The sequence below is a fragment of the Lissotriton helveticus genome, chromosome 4_2 (genome assembly GCF_964261635.1).
Source record: "Lissotriton helveticus chromosome 4_2, aLisHel1.1, whole genome shotgun sequence".
NCBI classification, from domain to species: domain Eukaryota; kingdom Metazoa; phylum Chordata; class Amphibia; order Caudata; family Salamandridae; genus Lissotriton; species Lissotriton helveticus.
In genome coordinates, this window is record NC_136064.1 from 27,391,062 (window position 1) to 27,414,660 (window position 23,599).

The window sequence follows — 23,599 nt, forward strand, 5'->3', positions numbered from 1 at the left end:
GGCAGCATTCTTGCTCTTCGGAAAAAAATATATTTGCAATATCATAACACAGAGCAGAAGACAACAAAGTAATGATTAAATAGCTACTAGTACTCACCAAGCCCAGGGATCTCCACGGCAAGCAGGTTGAGCAGGTCGTGTTCCCGGTCCAGTATGTCCGACCATCGGTGCGTCACCTGGTTGTAGGTGCGCCGGACCCCAGACTCCCTATACATGGCCCGGCACACCTTCCCCCATAGCTGGCGACGCTCTCGGAGGCTGAACCCGGTACCGGGCCTGCCGCCTGCCGCGACTGTCTTGGGGAGGTGGCGCTGCACGAAGAAGACCAGTGCGGCCACCTCCACAGCGCTGAAGATCTCCCTGGGACTTACAGCCTCCCCACTTAAGCGCCCGCAAAGGAGCTGGCTACCGGGTGCCGGACCCTTCCCCTTCAGGTTTTTGCCAGCTCCCTTTGCCATGGTCCTGGACAGTTAAAGGAAAATAAAATAGGAAAGAATAGGATATTAGTATTGCTGGATTCGCGGACCGTCTACTTGGAAAGTTATGTAACTCACTAAACCAACTACAAAAAGGTTCTACTAGGACTGGCAGGCAGCACTCCGCAGCACGCGAAGTGACAGACACAGTCCGTCATGATTCCAGACCACTAACAAGTTTCCTACTAAATAACCAGTCATAATATACTCAAACTATCAATCCCCCACCACTATCTCTTCACAGTGGCAGGAGTACAAAGGAAGGACTGGACTTGAGTCTCTAGTGTCTAGCATTACGCAGTTCTGTAAAGTACACTCATACATAATCACTCAGGCCAAATGAGCACAAAATTGAAAACAAGTAAGCATAGTAGCACCGCCAGTGAGCAGGCGAGCACCTGCAATCACAGAACCATTTGAAACATAATTTACCTGCAATGTAATCTCTAGTGTCTAGCATTACGCAGTTCTGTAAAGTACACTCATACATAATCATTCAGGTCAAATGAGTACAAAATTGAAAACAAGTAATCATAGTAGCACCGCCAGTGAGCAGGCGAGCACCTGCAATCACAGAAGCTTTTGAAACATAATTTACCTGCAATGTAATCTCTAGTGTCTAGCATTACGCAGTTCTGTAAAGTACACTCATACATAATCACTTAGGCCAAATAAGCACAAAACTGAAAACAAGTAAGCATAGTAGCACCGCCAGTGAGCAGGCGAGCACCTGCAATCACAGAACCTTTTGAAACATAATTTACCTGCAATTTAATCTCTAGTGTCTAGCATTACGCAGTTCTGTAAAGTACACTCATACATAATCACTCAGGTCAAATGAGTACAAAATTGAAAACAAGTAATCATAGTAGCACCGCCAGTGAGCAGGCGAGCACCTGTAATCACAGAAGCTTTTGAAACATAATTTACCTGCAATGTAATCTCTAGTGTCTAACATTACGCAGTTCTGTAAAGTACACTCATACATAATCACTTAGGCCAAATAAGCACAAAACTTAAAACAAGTAAGCATAGTAGCACCGCCAGTGAGCAGGCGAGCACCTGCAATCACAGAAGCTTTTGAAACATAATTTACCTGCAATGTACTCAGCAGCATTCTTGCTCTTCGGAAAAAAATATATTTGCAATATCATAACACAGAGCAGAAGACAACAAAGTAGTGATTAAATAGCTACTAGTACTCACCAAGCCCAGGGATCTCCACGCCAAGCAGGTTGAGCAGGTCGTGTTCCCGGTCCAGTATGTCCGACCACCGGTGCGTCACCTGGTTGTAGGTGCGCCGTACCCCAGACTCCCTATACATGGCCCGGCACACCTTCCCCCTTAGCTGGCGACGCTCTCGGAGGCCGTACCCGGTACCAGGCCTGCCACCTGCTGCGACTGTCTTGGGGAGGTGGCGCTGCACGAAGAAGACCAGTGCGGCCATCTCCACAGCGCTGAAGTTCTCCCTGGGACTTACAGCCTCCCCACTTAAGCGCCCGCAAAGGAGCTGGCTACGGGGTGCCGGACCCTTCCCCTTCAGGTTTTTGCCAGCTCCCTTTGCCATGGTCCTGGACAGTTAAAGGAAAATAAAATAGGAAAGAATAGGGAAAAAGTAAATAAAAGAAAAGAGAGTTAAAAAATGTAGTTTTAACATAACGAAAAGTAGAAAAAAACAGAAAATAAAGACGTACAAAAATAGAGAGATAGTTAATGAGTAAAAAAGATTTAAAAAAAGTTCAAACAAACAAAGGATTACAAAGATTGAAAGAGGATTGAAAAATCATTCCTAGAACCATAGAAATGAATGAAAAACAAGATGGCCGCGCCCATTGCGACCACGTGGGTAAGTTGGCATGATATTTCCCCCGCGAGCACGCAAAAATGGACGCGAACACACAATTGCGTCCCGCTCCTAGGAAATGCACAACGCGAACATGCAACTAGTGCCCTGAAAACAAGATGGCCGCGCCCATATACGATCGCATGGGTAACTTCGCGGTAGCCGCGCTGAAAAAAATCCTGCGAACACGCAAAAATAAAAAAATCAGCAAGTTCTTAAAAGTTTGGGGATTTTGTGGACCGCGAGTACGCTTTCACATGAATTCGCATACCGCGAATTCGCAAAATTCGCATCAACTTTTGCACAAGACAAGTAGCCCATGTAATGTGTTTACTTACCATCAGTTGGTACATTGCCCGACACCACCAAAAGTTAGTTCACAAGTGTTTTCACACAAATTTGCATATTTGTCTTGGTTTAACACTTCTGTCCTGACCTCATAGTATTACAAGTTTGCACCTACAGCTGCAAGGAAAAATATGTTTATTAACACGAAACAGATATACTCTGCTTCCTTTATTTCCCAGTTGTCTTTACAAGGGTTCAACTTTTGGAGGGACACTATTGACACAAAATCTGCCTGGGGAACTAAACACTGGCAAGTTCAGGGAACTGAGGCATTATTTAGAGCATATCTCATACCACAACAGATTGTTTCCTGAACCAGTACACCAAACCTCCTGTCTTGGACTAGCCAAGCTCAAGGACTTGAACATGCCTTGGATTCCTCGATTTCACACTTTGAGGGATGGCAAGATTATTCACAGTACAGTGAGGATAAGCTGGATGACATTATACATGATGGTTCATACTATTCATAGGGCCCCAATTGGAAGGGATGGTTGGTTTGGCCTTTAGACACAAATAGGTATCAGTCAAGATAAAGGGGTACCACCAAGGGGTTTAGTATCCACAGGCCTGATCAATGCTATGTACAACAAGAGCATACGGGGTGGTGACATCAGACAGTGTTGGGAAGTTATGCCTAAACTGGCTGAAAACCTCAACATTGTCCCAGGGGAATCAACACTTGTCCTTACTTTCAGATGACATGGTTCGAAGGTATTTTTTGTTAGGTCCCCGAATACCACGTCAAACGCTTCATATACGCTATTTACAACGAAGTATGGAAGATCTCTCAACAGGAGGCTGCAGAGAGATTACGTGAAATTGATAGGGTTAACCTAGAAAAGGCTTTGACCGTGGCCGACAATGGAATGACCAAACTAACATCCGGGATTTATTCACTGGGCAAGATTGTGTTTTCTGCTATAGATATTATGGAACAGGAATATTGAACACAAAACAAGGGGTATGGGGTAATTACCAATGCACCTATCTCTTTAGCTATAATAGTGATATTTTGTAATATATAAGGGTGCAGAGAATCAGAGGGTCCATACCCCTTAAGCTTCCAAGGATTAAGATCCCATGAATGTACAACATCAACAATGATTCAGCACTCCATGTGACGGTTTTGGCTAACGTGAAACAAATATACATGGGCTGAGAAACCCATGCCCACACTGATAGAATTGACTTTGGATTAGTGCATTAAAAAGCCATTCAACAAGCGACTTGACCTTGTTGGTGGAGTTAATGAATAAGAGGCACAACTGGCTCTCGTAGCCAGAGGGAGGGACCAAGTGGAAATAGAGTAAAGAAATCTAATGGACTGACTGTTGTTGTTATTGCCCTGAAGAAGACCTTTTGAGGTTGAAACACGTTGGCTACAGTTGTTTTTATGAAGAATTTTTTCAATAAAAACCAAAGAAACTGAGAACCTGCTGAATTGATATGCTTCTCTTTACTTTGTTTAAACCTTTGAAAAATATACATTTTTACATATGTTGGAGTGCTGAATCATTGTTGATGTTATATTATGGACCAGGACCTGTTCATTCTTAACAGTACGTCTCTGTTTTCTGCTTATAATTTAACAAAAAGACAGACTACAATGGTGGAAAGAGGTGCAAAGTATACTATGTTGCACCTCGAAAAATTAGACCAATTATCTTTCACCGTGGCAGAATCACCTTCCACAGAATGGCTATTCCATGGCCATATACCATTGCCAGTGACAACATTCCAATTTCAATATTGTCTACAGTACCACCAGGTAGGCAGGTATGAAGCGTTGGGTGATGAATAGATCCATGATTCTTGGGAGTCACCTTACAGATTTGATGCCGAAATTGGGACACTGAAGTCTTTCTCAGAGGTTCAGACTACGAGAATACTTTAAGTGGTTCTTTAATTTGTCAGGATATTATGCTTCACAGAGCTTGCAATGCTCCAGTTGCAAACCTATCTTGTCTCTTGAAAGGAACGCCAGCTGCCTGTAGTAAGGCTTATAGTTCCATTGTGGACAATTGCTAAATTAGCATGAGCTTCGCTGTCATGTGCCCCTGTTTTGTTTGTCGTTGCTTCCACTGTTGTGCCCCTGATTCTATTTCTGTGCTTCTACCGCCGTTCTCTCTCGCTGTTCCACCCCGCTCCCCGCTCCCTGCCGCTGCTCCCCCGCGGCCCCACCCCGTTTCGTTCTGTTCACCACACCGCTCCCCTCCCCACTCGCCACCCCGCTCCTGCCTCATAGCTGCTCCTCCCTTGCTCCGACCCCCACTCTCCATTTATGGCAGAGTGCGCAGGTACGTGCAGCGTGCACGCGCAGCGGGCGCGCCGATTGTGCGCCGAAGGCGCGCCAAAGGCAATCCCATCTACGCCCGTCCGTGCCTGGACCGCGCCCAGCGCCAGACCCCCTGGCCCCCGCAGATGCCAGCCCACCCGCCGGACTTACGACGCCGCCACCCTCAACGCACTCAACACAGGCCGGATCCCCGGCTGCTACCGAGCCACCCCAAGACGCACCCACAGACCCTTCAACTGCAAATCATGCAAGTTTTCCTGCATCCGGACCTGTACCGCACCCGCCAAGCCAAGCACCAGCAGCAACCACCAGAAGTGCATCCTGCACAACACCCGCTCCGTCCACAGACACGCTGTAGAACTCTGGAACCTGCTCGACACCGCATCTCCAGACGTCGCCTTCCTCACGGAAACATGGATGAACACCTCCTCAGCGCCCGACATCACCATTGCCATCCCGGACGGATACAAGATCACCCGGAGGGAACGCGTCAACCAGACAGGAGGAGGCATCGCCATCGTCCACAAGAACACCATCAGCATCACGGCCAACTCCGACGACACCCTCACAGCCGCCGAACATCTTCACTTCCAGATACACACCGACCCCAAGACCACTCTCAGAGGCACCTCATCTACAGACCCCCAGGACCCCGCACACAATTCAGCGAAGACATCGCAGACTTCATCAGCCCGCACGCCCTCCCCTCCGCCGACTACATCCTCCTAGGGGACCTCAACTTCCACCTGGAGAACAACAACGACAACAACACCACCACCCTGCTGGACAACCTCGCCAACCTCGGACTCAAGCAACTGGTGAACACCCCCACCCACTATGCTGGACACACGCTTGACCCAGTCTTCTCCTCCAGCAAGTACATCTCCTTCAGCCACTCCACCGGACTCCACTAGACAGACCACAGCTGCGTACACTTCAGCTTCAGAAAGACCACTACTCACCACCACCCGCAACAGGTTCCCCGCAGGAGCTGAAACAAGATCATCACCGACCAGCTCGCCACATCACTGAGCCAGAACCCCCCCCGCCAGCTCAACGGACCCCAACCAAGCAGCCAACAACCTCACACAGTGGATCACCAACTGCGCTGACGACCTCGCACCTATGAAAAACCATCCCAGCAGGCCCGGCAGCAAGAAAGCCTCCTGGTTCAACGACAACCTCAAGAACTCCAAGAAGAACTGCCGCACCCTCGAGAAAGCCTGTTGAAAAAACCCGACTACAGACAACAAGACCGCCCTCAAGCACGCCACCCGCAAACACCACCAGCTAATCCACACCACCAAGAAGACAGCATTCAAGGAACGACTCGACAACAACGCACACAACAGCAAGGAACTCTTCACCATCGTCAAAGAGCTCTCCAACCCCAGCGCCGGAAACAACTACATCACTCCCTCACAAGACCTCTGCGACTCACTCGCCTCGTTCTTCCACAGCAAGATCGCCGACATACACAATAGCTTTGACACACAGACCACGCACCCAACCACCGAACCGACGCCCTCCACCACCACCCTCCACATCTGGACCCCGGTCAGCACTGACGACACCATCCACACGATGAACACCATCCACTCCGGATCACCAACCGACCCATGCCCCCACCACATCTTCAACAAGGCCGACTCCGTCATCGCACCCCAACTCTGGGACATCATCAACCGCTCCTTCAGCACCGCCACCTTCCCAAAGAGCTGGAAGCATGCCGAACTCTGCACCCTCCTGAAGAAACTATCAGCAGACCCCACCGACCTCAAGAACTACCGCCCCATCTCGCTCCTCCCTTTTCCTGCCAAAGTCATAGAGAAGACCGTCAACAGACAGCTTGCCGCCTTGCTCGAGACGAACGGATCCCTCGACCACTCGCAGTCCGGCTTCCATGCCAACCACAGCACCGAGACCGCCCTCATCGCAGCCACTGACGACATCCGAGCCCTGCTCGACAACGGGGAAACAGCGGCCCGCGTCCACCTGGACCTCTCCGCAGCATTCGATACTGTCTGTCACCGCACCCTAGTACAGCGCCTCAACAACATCGGAATCCAAGAGAAGGCACTAGAGTGGATCATCTCGTTCCTCACCGGAAGAACCCAGAGAGTCCGCCTCCCCCCGTTCAGATCGAAGGCCACCGAAGTCATCTGCGGCGTACCACAAGGATCTTCACTCAGCCCCACCCTCTTCAACGTCTACATGAGCCCCCACGCAGCCATCGCAAGCCAACACAACCTCAACATCATCTCCTACGCCGACGACACCCAGCTCATCCTCTCCCTCACCAACGACCCAGCCACCGCCAGAACCAACCTACACGAAGGGATGAAAGACATAGCCGAGTGGATGATGAACAGCCGCCTGAAACTGAACTCAAATTGTTAATAGGGGGGGTTTTACCCATTAGAAGGTACAGGGACCTGGGTAGTTAAATCAGTAAAGAGAAGGGGTCCCAGTAGCCATGGAACATAAAAACACACAAATGCAAAATAATCAAGAACACATAAATTGAAACCACATTGTTTACTTCACAATGGGAATGCTTATCGAATATGCAAGGATAAATACACACAATAATAGAACACTCGTTTCGGTGGTGCCCCAAGGAGGGAGAAGGGATGGGACGGTGTAGTGAAGGTGAGGAATTGGTGAGGAAAGAAGTGGCGATTCAATAGTGACAGTAAAATCAGCAATTGTCAATCGTTTGACAGAGTTACACACTATGTACAGAAAAAAATAAGACACAAAATGTTCGTGAGCAAGTTCGAGAAAGTCATCCTCCAGGTTGTCCAATAAATGTAGATAGTGGGGATTGGAGATGACACACGGAAATGGATATCGACGTTTCGACCCTCAGAAATGCAGATATCAATGGTTATCTTGCTGGGGGGTCTTCATCAGGACTGGGGGACACATAACCTAGTAAATGTATAGAAATATATATACATTATGAATACGGGATAAAACTCCCTGTATATAGTTCAAACAAAGTAGCACATTACACTAGGGTTTGGAAGCCGTAAATGAATTAAAATCCCATACATTAGGTTGGGACACAATAATTACTAACAATCGCGTCATATTGGGGTGTCAGTTACACTTTACACTGATCATGAGCACGTGGTAAAAAGCTGGATCCAACATGGTGGAGGGGAGCAAGGTGGCACTAGGCTGGTGGGTGCCGGCAGGGTTCTGGTAAATAAAGTGCCAGATCAAGAAAAAGCCAAAAAGGACTATGGGGACTGCATGAGACTATACATATATACCGGACCTACAAAGTAGAAGTGGGACTAGGAAGGACTTACCACAATAGTGGTGTCTGAAGGACCGAATCAATTGCGCAGAGAGACAACCCGGATGGTCTGTGGAATGGATCCAAAGTTGGAATGCGTACCTTGCCGCTTGCAGGGCAAAAATGGGTGGAGGTGGTTAGAGAAACTCACCGTTATATGCACCAAACGTGGTGAGGTGGTGCCGGATAGGGCATAGAGTTGAGGATGTCTTCAAGGTACACTTCTATCTAGAAAGGAGGTAGAGGTGTGTTAGGGACCCTAGCGCGAAAGACGTCAGCACCGTGAAAGGGGCAGAGGAAAAAGACTTACCCCGCTATCGTGAAAGAGACGAATCCGACAAGGATAATTGAATAAGGCCGTCAGGTAGCTCAACAGTGGCTGTCTAGTGGGGAAAACATAAATTGCATGAGGGATTGCTGGTGTATGTCGTGTGAAAACACAGACCTGTGAGAGCCAGTTACAGAATAGCCCAACTCGCGCACTGCTTACCGGACTGGGAATAAATCCGTCTACGTTCGCAATGTGGAGTTTCAAAGGCGGTGCAGAGTACCGGGGTCAGTCCGGTAGGGAAGCTCGCACGAGGCGGTCTCCTGTGAAAAACATGGAGTATGTTGTCAGATGGCGGTATATGGCGGTTAAGCGCACAAACACCTGAAAAAACTGCTGCAGTACGGCATTTCAGGAAGCAGGATGCTTGCTTACCGGTCTTGGAAAGAATCCGTCTAAGATCGCGGGCTCGCGTCTGAAGGCGGCGCGGGTTTCCGGGAATCTTGAAATCACTGTGGCAACCTGGTCACGAGGTCTTGTCACATGGTCAGGGCATACGCAACCTGCATGTCGTTGCTAAGCGACATGTAAACAAAGGATAAAGTAGACATCCTCCGTGGTAGCTAGCGAGGCAGAATAGTGACATTGACACAAGATGTCGGTGCAAGCAGAAGGCAAGGACATGGATCCTACAAAGGGGAGTGCTGGGCACAGATCGTATTAGGCAATAGGAAAGCCGCGTATTGAGTGGACAGATGATTCAAAGGAAATGGACAGACCAAATCCCGAGGGATGCAAAGCGGAGGTCCGTGCTAGTAGAAATAAAAGTAAAATTACAAAAAAATGTTGTAAATATATAAAGAGGGGTTCTGCATGCAAATCGGGCAGATCGGTACACCCAGGGAAAAAGTATAATGGTTAACTCCACAATATGAAATGCATACAATAGATGGAACAATAAAAGTCATAGTGAGGATGTTAAAAACTGCTAATACACTCAAATAGCATAGATACAGTTGGCGTACCACACACAAGCGGATAAAGGCCATGAATGATTACAGTAAGCTAATACTGGCGCATACAGAATAGTGGCGTACCTCGCACATGCGGGTAAAGGCCAGTGGCGCAGAATCTCTAGTTCATAAGAGCTGGTATCCTGTACCACAATGGCACCACCCTTATCGGCAGGTTTGATGACAAATTTGGTGTTCTTAGATAGTGATTGCAGGGCCAATTTCTCTTCTTTACTGGTGTTAAATCTGGTGTAGACTTTGGTTCCTAAAAGTTGTAGAACATCCCGTAGTACGACTGATTCATATGCCAATATCTTGTGTGACATAGCAGTGCTGAAAGGAACAAAGGTAGAGGGAGGTCTAAGGCCAGTAACAGATGATTGTACACTGGGTTCAGAGTTTCTGAAGAAATATTTCAATCTGATTTTGCGAAAGAATTTAAATAATTCAGTGCGAATCGCAAAAGAATCAGGGTGGCTAGTAGGGACATAGGAAAGACCTTTTTCCAATATTTTAATTTCATCGTCATTTAGAGTTTCCTTCGATATATTGACAACAGGGCTGGCTGTGTCTGGAGGAGCTCCTCCCAGAAGACATAGTCGAGGGTGGGTTGGTACCTCTGATGTATTGATGTTGGCTACCATCTGTAGGTCTTGTTGCGGGTGACACGTTCCCCGTGCTGAGGCTCCGACTGGAAATGTACTTGTTTTTGTTGCTGTTGGCCACGACCACCATTCCAGGTATTGGTGTTCTGGTGAGATCCACGTTGTTGGCCGCGCGGCCAGAAATGGCCTCTGCCTCGAGGTGGGCGCCATGTGCCCTGGCGTTGCCCTAAAAAAGGGGTGGACTGGTATTGTTGGTGGTAACCAGGGTCTGAATAATTTTGTTGATAGCTAGGGCCGGATTGGTCTTGTTCGCCTTCCGAGCTGTAAGAGGAGTCGGAAAAGGTGTAGTAGTTCCGTCTGCCTCTGGACGATCCTCGGCCGCGGTTAAGGAATCTACCTTGGTTGTCTTGCTTGAAGTGATCCTCTTGGAGATACGGATATGTTTTCTTTTTGTCGTACAATCTAATGTCCCGTGCAAGTTTCTCCAGTTTGCGGTTCTGAGTTGTTAAGTCAAAATCGTGGAGTGAGGTGTGTAGGTTGTTGATAGTCTCTTTTGCACTTTCAAAGTTAGGATCAGCGGTGATTTCAGCTTTTAAAGTGTTAATTTCAGCAGTAATTAGTTTGACTTGGTCCGCGGCAGTTTCAACGCCGAGGACCATCCAGTGACGGCTGCAGTTATTGGCCACGTGACTGAAACCCTCCCTGAATTTAGGTACCTCGACGAAGATAGCTGGCTCAATCTTGATTTGCAGACCAATCGGGATGACGTTTTCCTTGAGATACCTGGTAAGCAGGTGACCATGCCACCGAGTCCGGATCAGCTTCTTCTCCAAACGCTCAAGTCTGGAGATCTTATCCTTCAGTGTGAAATCGATCGTGGGAATATCGGAAGAGATGAACAAATTGTTCTGATCTTCAAGTAGCTTGTCTATATATTCCTCAGAGTAGGAAAGCAATTCGGCCATAATGTGCTAAGCTCAACTGAATTGAACATAAAAAGAAACCTCGCAGAAAAGCTTCTGCTCGAAGTAAATTGTTAATAGGGGGGGTTTTACCCATTAGAAGGTACGGGGACCTGGGTAGTTAAATCAGTAAAGAGAAGGGGTCCCAGTAGCCATGGAACATAAAAACACACAAATGCAAAATAATCAAGAACACATAAATTGAAACCACATTGTTTACTTCACAATGGGAATGCTTATCGAATATGCAAGGATAAATACACACAATAATAGAACACTCGTTTCGGTGGTGCCCCAAGGAGGGAGAAGGGATGGGACGGTGTAGTGAAGGTGAGGAATTGGTGAGGAAAGAAGTGGCGATTCAATAGTGACAGTAAAATCAGCAATTGTCAATCGTTTGACAGAGTTACACACAATGTACAGAAAAAAATAAGACACAAAATGTTCGTGAGCAAGTTCGAGAAAGTCATCCTCCAGGTTGTCCAATAAATGTAGATAGTGGGGATTGGAGATGACACACGGAAATGGATATCGACGTTTCGACCCTCAGAAATGCAGATATCAATGGTTATCTTGCTGGGGGGTCTTCATCAGGACTGGGGGACACATAACCTAGTAAATGTATAGAAATATATATACATTATGAATACGGGATAAAACTCCCTGTATATAGTTCAAACAAAGTAGCACATTACACTAGGGTTTGGAAGCCGTAAATGAATTAAAATCCCATACATTAGGTTGGGACACAATAATTACTAACAATCGCGTCATATTGGGGTGTCAGTTACACTTTACACTGATCATGAGCACGTGGTAAAAAGCTGGATCCAACATGGTGGAGGGGAGCAAGGTGGCACTAGGCTGGTGGGTGCCGGCAGGGTTCTGGTAAATAAAGTGCCAGATCAAGAAAAAGCCAAAAAGGACTATGGGGACTGCATGAGACTATACATATATACCGGACCTACAAAGTAGAAGTGGGACTAGGAAGGACTTACCACAATAGTGGTGTCTGAAGGACCGAATCAATTGCGCAGAGAGACAACCCGGATGGTCTGTGGAATGGATCCAAAGTTGGAATGCGTACCTTGCCGCTTGCAGGGCAAAAATGGGTGGAGGTGGTTAGAGAAACTCACCGTTATATGCACCAAACGTGGTGAGGTGGTGCCGGATAGGGCATAGAGTTGAGGATGTCTTCAAGGTACACTTCTATCTAGAAAGGAGGTAGAGGTGTGTTAGGGACCCTAGCGCGAAAGACGTCAGCACCGTGAAAGGGGCAGAGGAAAAAGACTTACCCCGCTATCGTGAAAGAGACGAATCCGACAAGGATAATTGAATAAGGCCGTCAGGTAGCTCAACAGTGGCTGTCTAGTGGGGAAAACATAAACTGCATGAGGGATTGCTGGTGTATGTCGTGTGAAAACACAGACCTGTGAGAGCCAGTTACAGAATAGCCCAACTCGCGCACTGCTTACCGGACTGGGAATAAATCCGTCTACGTTCGCAATGTGGAGTTTCAAAGGCGGTGCAGAGGATGTCTACTTTATCCTTTGTTTACATGTCGCTTAGCAACGACATGCAGGTTGCGTATGCCCTGCGTATGCCCTGACCATGTGACAAGACCTCGTGACCAGGTTGCCACAGTGATTTCAAGATTCCCGGAAACCCGCGCCGCCTTCAGACGCGAGCCCGCGATCTTAGACGGATTCTTTCCAAGACCGGTAAGCAAGCATCCTGCTTCCTGAAATGCCGTACTGCAGCAGTTTTTTCAGGTGTTTGTGCGCTTAACCGCCATATACCGCCATCTGACAACATACTCCATGTTTTTCACAGGAGACCGCCTCGTGCGAGCTTCCCTACCGGACTGACCCCGGTACTCTGCACCGCCTTTGAAACTCCACATTGCGAACGTAGACGGATTTATTCCCAGTCCGGTAAGCAGTGCGCGAGTTGGGCTATTCTGTAACTGGCTCTCACAGGTCTGTGTTTTCACACGACATACACCAGCAATCCCTCATGCAATTTATGTTTTCCCCACTAGACAGCCACTGTTGAGCTACCTGACGGCCTTATTCAATTATCCTTGTCGGATTCGTCTCTTTCACGATAGCGGGGTAAGTCTTTTTCCTCTGCCCCTTTCACGGTGCTGACGTCTTTCGCGCTAGGGTCCCTAACACACCTCTACCTCCTTTCTAGATAGAAGTGTACCTTGAAGACATCCTCAACTCTATGCCCTATCCGGCACCACCTCACCACGTTTGGTGCATATAACGGTGAGTTTCTCTAACCACCTCCACCCATTTTTGCCCTGCAAGCGGCAAGGTACGCATTCCAACTTTGGATCCATTCCACAGACCATCCGGGTTGTCTCTCTGCGCAATTGATTCGGTCCTTCAGACACCACTATTGTGGTAAGTCCTTCCTAGTCCCACTTCTACTTTGTAGGTCCGGTATATATGTATAGTCTCATGCAGTCCCCATAGTCCTTTTTGGCTTTTTCTTGATCTGGCACTTTATTTACCAGAACCCTGCCGGCACCCACCAGCCTAGTGCCACCTTGCTCCCCTCCACCATGTTGGATCCAGCTTTTTACCACGTGCTCATGATCAGTGTAAAGTGTAACTGACACCCCAATATGACGCGATTGTTAGTAATTATTGTGTCCCAACCTAATGTATGGGATTTTAATTCATTTACGGCTTCCAAACCCTAGTGTAATGTGCTACTTTGTTTGAACTATATACAGGGAGTTTTATCCCGTATTCATAATGTATATATATTTCTATACATTTACTAGGTTATGTGTCCCCCAGTCCTGATGAAGACCCCCCAGCAAGATAACCATTGATATCTGCATTTCTGAGGGTCGAAACGTCGATATCCATTTCCGTGTGTCATCTCCAATCCCCACTATCTACATTTATTGGACAACCTGGAGGATGACTTTCTCGAACTTGCTCACGAACATTTTGTGTCTTATTTTTTTCTGTACATAGTGTGTAACTCTGTCAAACGATTGACAATTGCTGATTTTACTGTCACTATTGAATCGCCACTTCTTTCCTCACCAATTCCTCACCTTCACTACACCGTCCCATCCCTTCTCCCTCCTTGGGGCACCACCGAAACGAGTGTTCTATTATTGTGTGTATTTATCCTTGCATATTCGATAAGCATTCCCATTGTGAAGTAAACAATGTGGTTTCAATTTATGTGTTCTTGATTATTTTGCATTTGTGTGTTTTTATGTTCCATGGCTACTGGGACCCCTTCTCTTTACTGATGAAACTGAACTCAGACAAGACGGAAGTCCTCGTCCTGGGATCATCACCCTTGGCCTGGGACGACTCCTGGTGTCCCCCTGCCCTGGGCAGCGCACCCAAACCAACGGACCACGCACGCAACCTGGACTTCATCCTGGACTCCTCCCTCTTGATGACCAGACAAGTCAAGGCCGTCTCATCATCATGTTTGAACATCCTACGCATGCTCCGAAAGATCTTCCGATGGATCCCCACCGAAACCAGAAAGACGGTCACACAGGCACTCGTCACCAGCCGACTGGACTACGGAAACACCCTCTAAACCGGAACCACAACCAAACTTCAGAAAAGACTCCAACGCATCCAGAACGCCTCCGCACGACTCATCCTAGACATCCCCCGACACAGCCACATCTCCGGACACCTGAGAGACCTGCACTGGCTCCCCATTAACAGGAGAATCACATTCCGACTCCTCACCCATGCACACAAGGCCCTCCACAACCTGGGCACCACGTACCTCAACAACCGCCTGACCTTCTACACTCCCACCCGACAGCTGCGATCGACCAGCCATGCCCTCGCCGCCGTTCCACGCATTCGAAGAGCCACAATGGGAGGAAGATCCTTCTCCTACCTGGCAGCCAAGACTTGGAACTCCCTCCCCATCCACCTCCATCTGACCCAAGACCACCTCTCCTTCAGGAAGCAACTCAAGACCTGGCTGTTCGAGCAGTAGCGGATCCCCCTCCCCCTAGCGCCTTGAGACCCTCCTGGTGAGTAGCGCGCGATACAAATTTCTTGATTGATTGAGGCTGCTTTTGAGCACGACACTGCAAGCATCTATTTTGCAAGACTTTATTCGTGCCGCTTTACACATGAGAACTGTCTGCCTTTCAGGTTCTTTGCTGCGCTCTGAGGTTTAGTCTGCACACAGTGTTCAAGGTTATACAACAATGCCCCTTGTTATTCTGTTCTGATCAGTCCCTCGCACCTAGACATAGCAGGCTACACACAGCTGCACCTCTGGAAATCATGTACTTTAATATTGCAACCACAACCTGTGTTTGCACACACGGAGAGGCACCTTTCCAGAGAGAAGACCCGTGATTGTCCTGCGATGTGAACATTGCATCTACGCCTAGAGGTATGGGGGTCTGCTGACAAAGCCCAGAGTTCTTCTGTTTTATAATAAAATATCTCTTGTCAGAGGGAGGATGGTTGGGTCGTTTCGTCCTTTTCCATTGTTTTCTATAACAGACATCCCCGTTTGCATTCAATGAAATTGTAACAATGCTGACAATATTGTGTTTATGCATTCTGCTGCTAGTATTGGCTCATGTACTGCGCCATAGAGCACGTTAGTTGAAATAAACATTTTAAACTATACTGCGTCTCTGATGACTAAGGATTGTGGACAAGTATGAGTGACTAAGCGAAAGAGTGTTTGACTCCCACAATTCCCGAGATAGAGTTACGTGTTCTGGGTTGTCTAATCATTGGTAGCTTCGCTGTAGACGGAGAACGAATGAGACCCTATAGCTAGTCGATAAGGGATTTTGGGTATGGATGTGGTAGGTTAGCACACCACCTATTCATTGAGGTCCTGTTTTCCTGTGCATAGTTCTGTGTATGTGCAGAATCCCAGCAACATGCCGTGATTCACCCGGTATTCAAACTACTCTCAAACTGGAGTTATTTGATGTTTAATGATCAAGGTTGTTGCTGTATGCTGCTAGGCATCGTATATCTGGTCACAGTAAGTTCCAGGGTTACTGGTTGTACGCAAATGTTGTTTCCACAAACCCACACAGTCAGCGAGGCATCGCTATGGCCTTCGGTGAATGTTTCCCTATTAGGGGTTGATTCTCCGAGCAGACTAAAAGCCATACTTTTAAAGAAAGAGTTGGCCTTAACCTCCGCTCATGAGACTTCTGATATACAGATTGCATGAGACTTCTGATATATGGGTTGCATGGTCGTCAGCTGCGATACAGGCCCTAGTCTGAACTAACTTCTCGCTCCATTTCGGGGAAATGGTACATCGTATCTTAACATGTCTGATACGAGTGGGATAGCACACCTATTTAAGACCATAGATTCTGGGCTTTTAAGCACATTTCAGATGGTTTTCAGAGTTATTTCATCTTTAACACTCTCAGTATTTGGAAGCATTTTTGTAGGTCTTCCGCTGATACTACTACTTGTAGTGGGTGTCCTGGTTTAAATTTTTCTGCTAAGCAATGGACGTTCAAAAACCAAGGAGATGGAAAAAGCAATCTTGGAGCGACGTTGTCATAAATGCATGGCACTCCATGAGGCACAACTAGACTTCGGGACCTAAGCAAACATTGGTATCTGTCATTCAGAGCATTCTGAGTTGATTGCATCTTGCAGGTACTCCGCTGCTTATTCTACGGACAATAATGTATGTTAGACATCTGTCTGACACTTCTATTGGTTGCCTCTCTGGACGTGGATGTACTGCTGGACCCGTTAAAGGCCCATGTAGTGCAGTGTCCTCAGAGTATTCCAATCCTGATGTTGGCATTCTTAGAGGCACCACACGATGCTTCAGCTCCTGTTGGAATGGATTCCAGCTCTGCACCAGGCTCACAGGCATCAAAAGCTTCCTCAGCAATGGCTGTGGGAACCGGAAAAGATCACCTTTGCTCCATTGATCTGATCTAAGAGGTGTTACAGGGACTGTTGTCTGCGCAGGCAGACAGTGATGTTGCGTCTACCGCACAGGACACATAAACATTTGTCTCTCCGTGTGCTGGGAACAATTTGGCATTTTTGTTTCATTTTCCCTCTTCTGGGCACTATGGCTTTCAGCATGCTCAGTTGGTCTGACAGTATATTGACTTTTTAAAGGACTTTCCTATACATCATTTTTTAACACATACATGTTCTTTTACCCCAATATAGGTTTAGGTAGTTACACGACCTTTGACCTATATCTGTCCTGCCATTGTTCTACATGGTTGGCACTGACCTTTTTTCATTTTTTATGACTGTTGTGTGGTTCTCCGAAAACTAGCCTCATGTATTATGTAAGAGGAGTATCAGTATCACAGCAGGATTACCATCTGCATAATATCTCTGTATAAGGGTCCCCACTATCGTCATTCTTGCCCAACATGCCCACAGTGCACTTCTAGGTATAACACCTGAGAGTAACTTTCGGGAATATAAGCACTACATCTTCGCTGGGAAAACCAGAGGAGAAATACGTCCATGCTGACATGCTGAAGTGAGTCTCTGAGGTCCCTGCACGCAGACACTCCAGCACGCAGTGCTCTGACATCCCTTGTGGGGTGTCCATCTCGAGACCAAGATGGGGTTCTTCGCTCTCCCACATCAGGTAATGGGGTTGGCTCTATCCAAAGGGGATTCTTCGCTATACACCTACATACATGCTAGGTACACCTAAATACATCTAGTTCGGGTTTGCATAATACAAGTACACATTATTACTGTTATGAATACATAAGGCTGCATATATTTACTGTTTTAGCACTATGGTAGAATATTACCTTTTCTTTACTCTACTGGCGCTCATAATCGTATACATCTGTTTATGTCTAATGGTTGTTGCAGCACACATATTTTATACTAGAATGACGCTGGTTCAATAAAAACTTATTTAAAACATTCCCACTATTTATTCTGTGTATCTCTCTGAGATAAAGTAAGCGTGAGTGACTGAGCGAAAAGTACTGTACTGTTTCCATGAACCATAAGGAATCAGGGTTGTCATGTTCGACAGTTGTCAGAAACTATTCACTCCTTGGTAAGAGGGGATCATAGTGGCACTGTGAGCTAGCTGGTCTACAGACTAACATATCATATGGGGGTGCCTAGAGTCAGTCTGGACACAAATCCCTTAGTTTGTGTTGTCTAAATGCACAGATCCTATATAGATTTGTAGGAACTACACAACAGTGGCTACTTCCTTGAAGTCAGCTCTGTCAAGGGGGCAACAATGGTGCCATAACCCTTGACAAATCTACCGGAGTATCCGGTGAGCAAAGCCCTCATCCCTGTTCGGGTCTTAGAGGGTGCCCAAGCCAGAATGGTGTCAATAATTGGTTGTAGAGACGCCACCTGGCCGCTTCCTTTCTGGTGGCTCAAGTAAATCACAGACCCCTGCCCTTTCTGGTACTTACTGGTCTTGATATTGAGGCCTGCACTCTGCAGGGCCCTCAACATGTCCTGGAGGTGGTACAAGTGGTCCTCTCAGCTAGAACTGAAGATGACAATGTGATCTAGGTAACCGGCACTGACATTCTCCAGTCAGGCCAGGACCTTGTTGTCCGGCATCTGGAATGTGGCAGGGGCATTCTTCAACCCAAAGGGCATAACACAGAACAGAAAATTCCATTCTAACATTGTCTCATAGGGACGTACCAAGTCTCTCCCTGAGAGAAGTGGTGGGCCACCATGTACTGGGGACTGGTACTGACTTTCAGAAGGGACCTGCTCTAAGTGAGGGTCGGGGACAGTACTCTCTATGTTCAACACTGCTATCTCTACATCTTCCCCTTGTCCCCTGTGCATACCTGTGTTCACATCTGTGTAGTTCATCTTAACTTTCTTAGACCTTAATCTTCTAACATATTGCAACATAATCTGTGTTCCGCAATACACAATTACAAGCACACATAATATAGGCATTATACATTTTAGTACTGCAGATAGCCATGAAGGCATCCAGTCCAAATTGGACCAATTACTTAAAACATCTGCTTTTGCACTTCCATCCTCAGGCATCTGTTGTCCCAAATTGTCCAAGTCCTCAATGGCCTTTGTAAGTGCTCTGTTATCCGCATCATCGGCCAATATCAAGGCACAGCAGAACGACTTTCCCATCCTGGCGCATCCACCACTATTCATCGCAATTAACTGGTCCAAAACATAGTGTTGTTTCAGAACCATGAGTCTCAAAGGTCGTAGTTCTTCTTTCACGGCGTTGAACCCATCACAGGTGTTGTTAACAAGCTGCAACATTTCATATCATTACTTGGAGCCATCGAGCATTGGCTTTGGTCTGGAACATGGGGATAACTCCCCCAAAGTAAAGTTCAGCATCGTTGAAATCTTCCGGAATCTCCTGAAATGTGTCATCTGAGGAGTACTTTTTGACTTCTCCTTTCCGGTGGTGGAGCAGGGTGATATCACCTGCCATTGGGTGTGCATAGATGTGGGAAATGTTTGCTGCTGGGACGACGAGATGCAATTCATGCATCGTCACGATGGAACAAAGTCCTTGCCATTGGGGGGCCAACTGCAGATAGACATTTTTTCCGCAGATCCAATAGATGTCCATGAGGATGGATGCGCCGTACTTTAAGTTCAAATTAAAACTAGTGCTGTTGCAATTAGTATTCCGACCCACAGGAACCGTTCCATTACCTAGGAAGCAAAGGAGAGGAGACTTTAGCTTGTATGCTCTTTTCGTATTGTATGGTGTACCCTCATTAAAAGTGTATCTTCTAGTTTCCCTACCCTATATCTCAGCACACTCCCTCTCTATATCCTCATTTAAATTATGTTTGTGCTCTTGTCCTACAGTTGTGCTACCTAAGGAGGCTGCCTTACATATTAAGTCATGTGGACCATTCCACTTGTTGTTGAAATAAATGTTGGCCTTCAGGTGTAGAATTGGTCTCCACTGACAAGGGCATGAGTCATGGGTATGGTTACATCGGTGATGTTCAGGTGAGTGGCATTTCGATGGGGTTGTTGGGAAGGTGAAGTACCCTAGTTTCTTATAGTGACGTTCCCAAACCTGCATTATGTCGGCTGGTACTTTCATATTACGATAAACCTCCATTCTCCTTTCAATTTCCAATGTATTAGTGATGACCCTAAATGTTACATACTTGTCATCCCACTCTGTGGTATTTACAAATGCATCATCCACTTTGGCTGAGTGGAGCCGTATCTGACCATGTATGCGGCAAAGAAACAGGTGTAGAAGACATTTGGCTGTGGGTGGTGGGACTTCTTTAGGAAAGAGCAATCTATCTGCGCCTAGAGGGTGAGGAATGTGCGAACATACAAAGCAGGACTCATTTGTGACCTTTCTTCCAACCTCCCTCATGTCTCTATACCACATGTTATCTAATAGAACGTTGTGAATCTCATTATCCTCTGCTCTATCACTAGGGCGCTGGGAGTGGGAATCAGGCATAGAGTGCTGGTCGAAGGTGTAAACAACTGTTTTTTGGAGATTACTGATCCAGGCTGGAATTTGCAAAGCCTGTTCTTCCTTACGTTGGGTACACGATGTATATCTAACTGGCACTATCTCGCGACTCATTCTATATCTAACACGTCTTTTCTTTTGGTGGGGACGTTCAGGTGTACCTGTCATAGGGGGATTCAGGGGGAGTTCAGGTACCAAGTCCTTATCTGTGGGGTCTGCTTGGGGTGAGGAAGGTGTCGAGGTGGGTGGTGCATTGGTGTCATAGCTACTGCTGGTGCTTATCTCAGTTTGCTTGTTACCAGGAAGTGTTCGGAACACGGGATGCTCTGTGGTCGTGACAAACTTAATATTGCTAATAGCTCCTTTCTCTCTCTCTGATCGCACTGTTAACCAGCGGAATGCTGCTACTGAAACTACAAACATAACAAAGAATATCATTACAATTGTACATATCTTTTTCATTGAAAGCTTGACATGGAGGGTGGTTCTGTTGCTGCGTCTCAGTCATACGATCTCCACATCCTTTATTTTGGATAGTTAGCTGGCACATGATGTCTTCTTTTGGTAAATGTTCAGATCTTGGACGGTGACGGGTGGAACCTCAAAAAAGTCCAATTGCAAATGTTCATTGAATTGAAGTTTCTCCACTTCCGGACTGCTTCATATACAAAGATGTGTGTCCCAAAGAAGATAGGCGGAGGTTCATCAGAGATAGGACGCTTTTTCTTTGTCTTTGATATCTAAATGAAAAAGAACTTCGGAGCACGCATTAGTGCACATAAATGAACAACAATTCATCGCTTACAATATCAGAAGATGGCCCAGTGACTTGTTTTAAGTCTGGTGGAGAGAACAACCACATACATTGATCTGTCAGTGACAAGCCGGTGAGATGTGATGTAATGATCAGAGCTGGGAGTGTTCCTTAGTGTAAACAGAGCAATGGAAAGGCAATGTAGCCATTACCTTCCAGGCACTTCCCTGTATCTCTCTAAGGTGCAGCTGTGCAATGAAATCATAGTGCAGTGTATTATCAATGGTGTACAGGCATGATGGATCATCTTGCACTGTTGAGGGTGCATTTTGGGCAAGCAGAATGGGGGGGGCTCAATCATTTTGTGCTGGGGATACAGATGGTGCATGTCTGGGCCTTCTAGCTGCTGCTTGTGCTGAGTAATGTGATGGCAATGCTATCTGCTGTACAATGTCTAGAGAGTCTCAGTAGTCATTCCGTATCGCTCTTACTACTGCAGCTCCTGTACATCTCATCCCTTTTTCGTAATTAATGGTAAAAAACCATCAATGAAGTACAAGTCAGATATACAACCACCTCTAACGTCCGCACATTCTAGTCTGACAATGTTGTAATACTGAGCATTGCTTATTCCCTGCATTTGTACTTTTAACATTAAAATCTACAATTTTTCTGCATTAATTTCCTTTTCCCTAGCACTGGGCATGTGTAACGTACTAGCTGTGCACAGCAGTGCATATCTGGAAACATATTCCTTATCTCTTCTTATCCATCTGCACATACATATTCCTTACTAATTTTTTTACCAAACTGTGTGGTCTTTAGGCCACTCATTTCTTTTTGCTCATTTCCACAGACCAACGTATGTTTCCTTCTTATCAATGTTATTGTTCGCTGCCAACTACAGGAAGCCTGTTTCCTGTTTGGCTCTACGCCCAGAATATGCAGTTGGCCAGAAATGCTACCTTATGAACATGGCCCGAAAATAAAAAGAAACTCTATTAATTTCTCTGCATTTTATAATATCTGAAAACATGTGTTGTCTCTAATTGCAATATGCAAAATATACGTGTTGTATTATAAAATAAAGATGGCTTATTTGTAATGCACATGTTCACTCAAAATGCTTTATTGATGATAAACAGCAGATCTTTATTGTGTTCCAACTCAAGGTATTCTTTGAAACCACCTTAGAAGGATGAAATGCTAGCAGCACATGATCTCGTGACTCGTGATATTTATTTATCTGAAAAGAAATGTGATGCAACTAGTGTACTTTCCATTAAATCTTTTATCTCTGGCTTGTGCTTGTGTCAGCTGCTTGCTGAATATTGGGAGGTATGCAGTGAATCATTCTATTCAGTTGCTCAGTCTTGCAATATTTGGTGAAGTTTATAGTGTGAATTTATAATTGATCATCCACATAGAGACATTCATATTCTTTTGAAACTGAAAGTATACTCGTCGTCAGCGTGCAATGGGACACTGAAGAGGGCATTCTTCAGGCCAATGATCAAACAATACGACATAACTTGAGGAATTTTTGTTTGACAGACATCATTCTGGTCGGTGGTGTATCAGGAATGGAGAACGTCATTGTGCCGTTCTCACTGAAATATATTCTCATATTTATTTTGGCCATCAGATCACGTCCCAAGAGATTTACTGGGGACTGTGGTGTGTAAAGTAGACTCTGTTGAATACGTTTACCTCCTATTTCTATTTGTACTGGCTCTGTGAAAGGGACCCTTAATATCGCCCCAGAGAAATATAGTGTGTTTGCGCTCTGGTTGGAGATGGGCAGTGCCCCCTCCTTGATACAGGAGAATGTGGCACCTGTGCCAATCAAAAAACTATACGTGTTGTTGTTAATCATGACATTCACGACTGGGTCCTCTCTAATGTTTGTCAGACATGACAACACTGGACACACTAGAGTTATCTCTGGGCTTTCCTAACTTGAATAACCTCCATCCTGGTACTGCTGGGTGGTGCCCTGTGAAACCGAATTGATGGGGGCAGTACTGTAGCTCCCTGTGATACAAGAGCTTGAGTCTGGGGCACCATTTGGTACACAGGCATGTGTTGCTCTTCTGGTCGTTGTGCTGTTACCTGTGTGTCACTTCCTAGTATATTCAAGGCATCTTGTGAAGAATTAGTGACAGTAGTCACTTGACTCACTGGTGTAACTAGCCTAACTGCCTCAAGAGCATTTGTTTTCTTTAACTTTTGCTGTTCTAGTTTAGC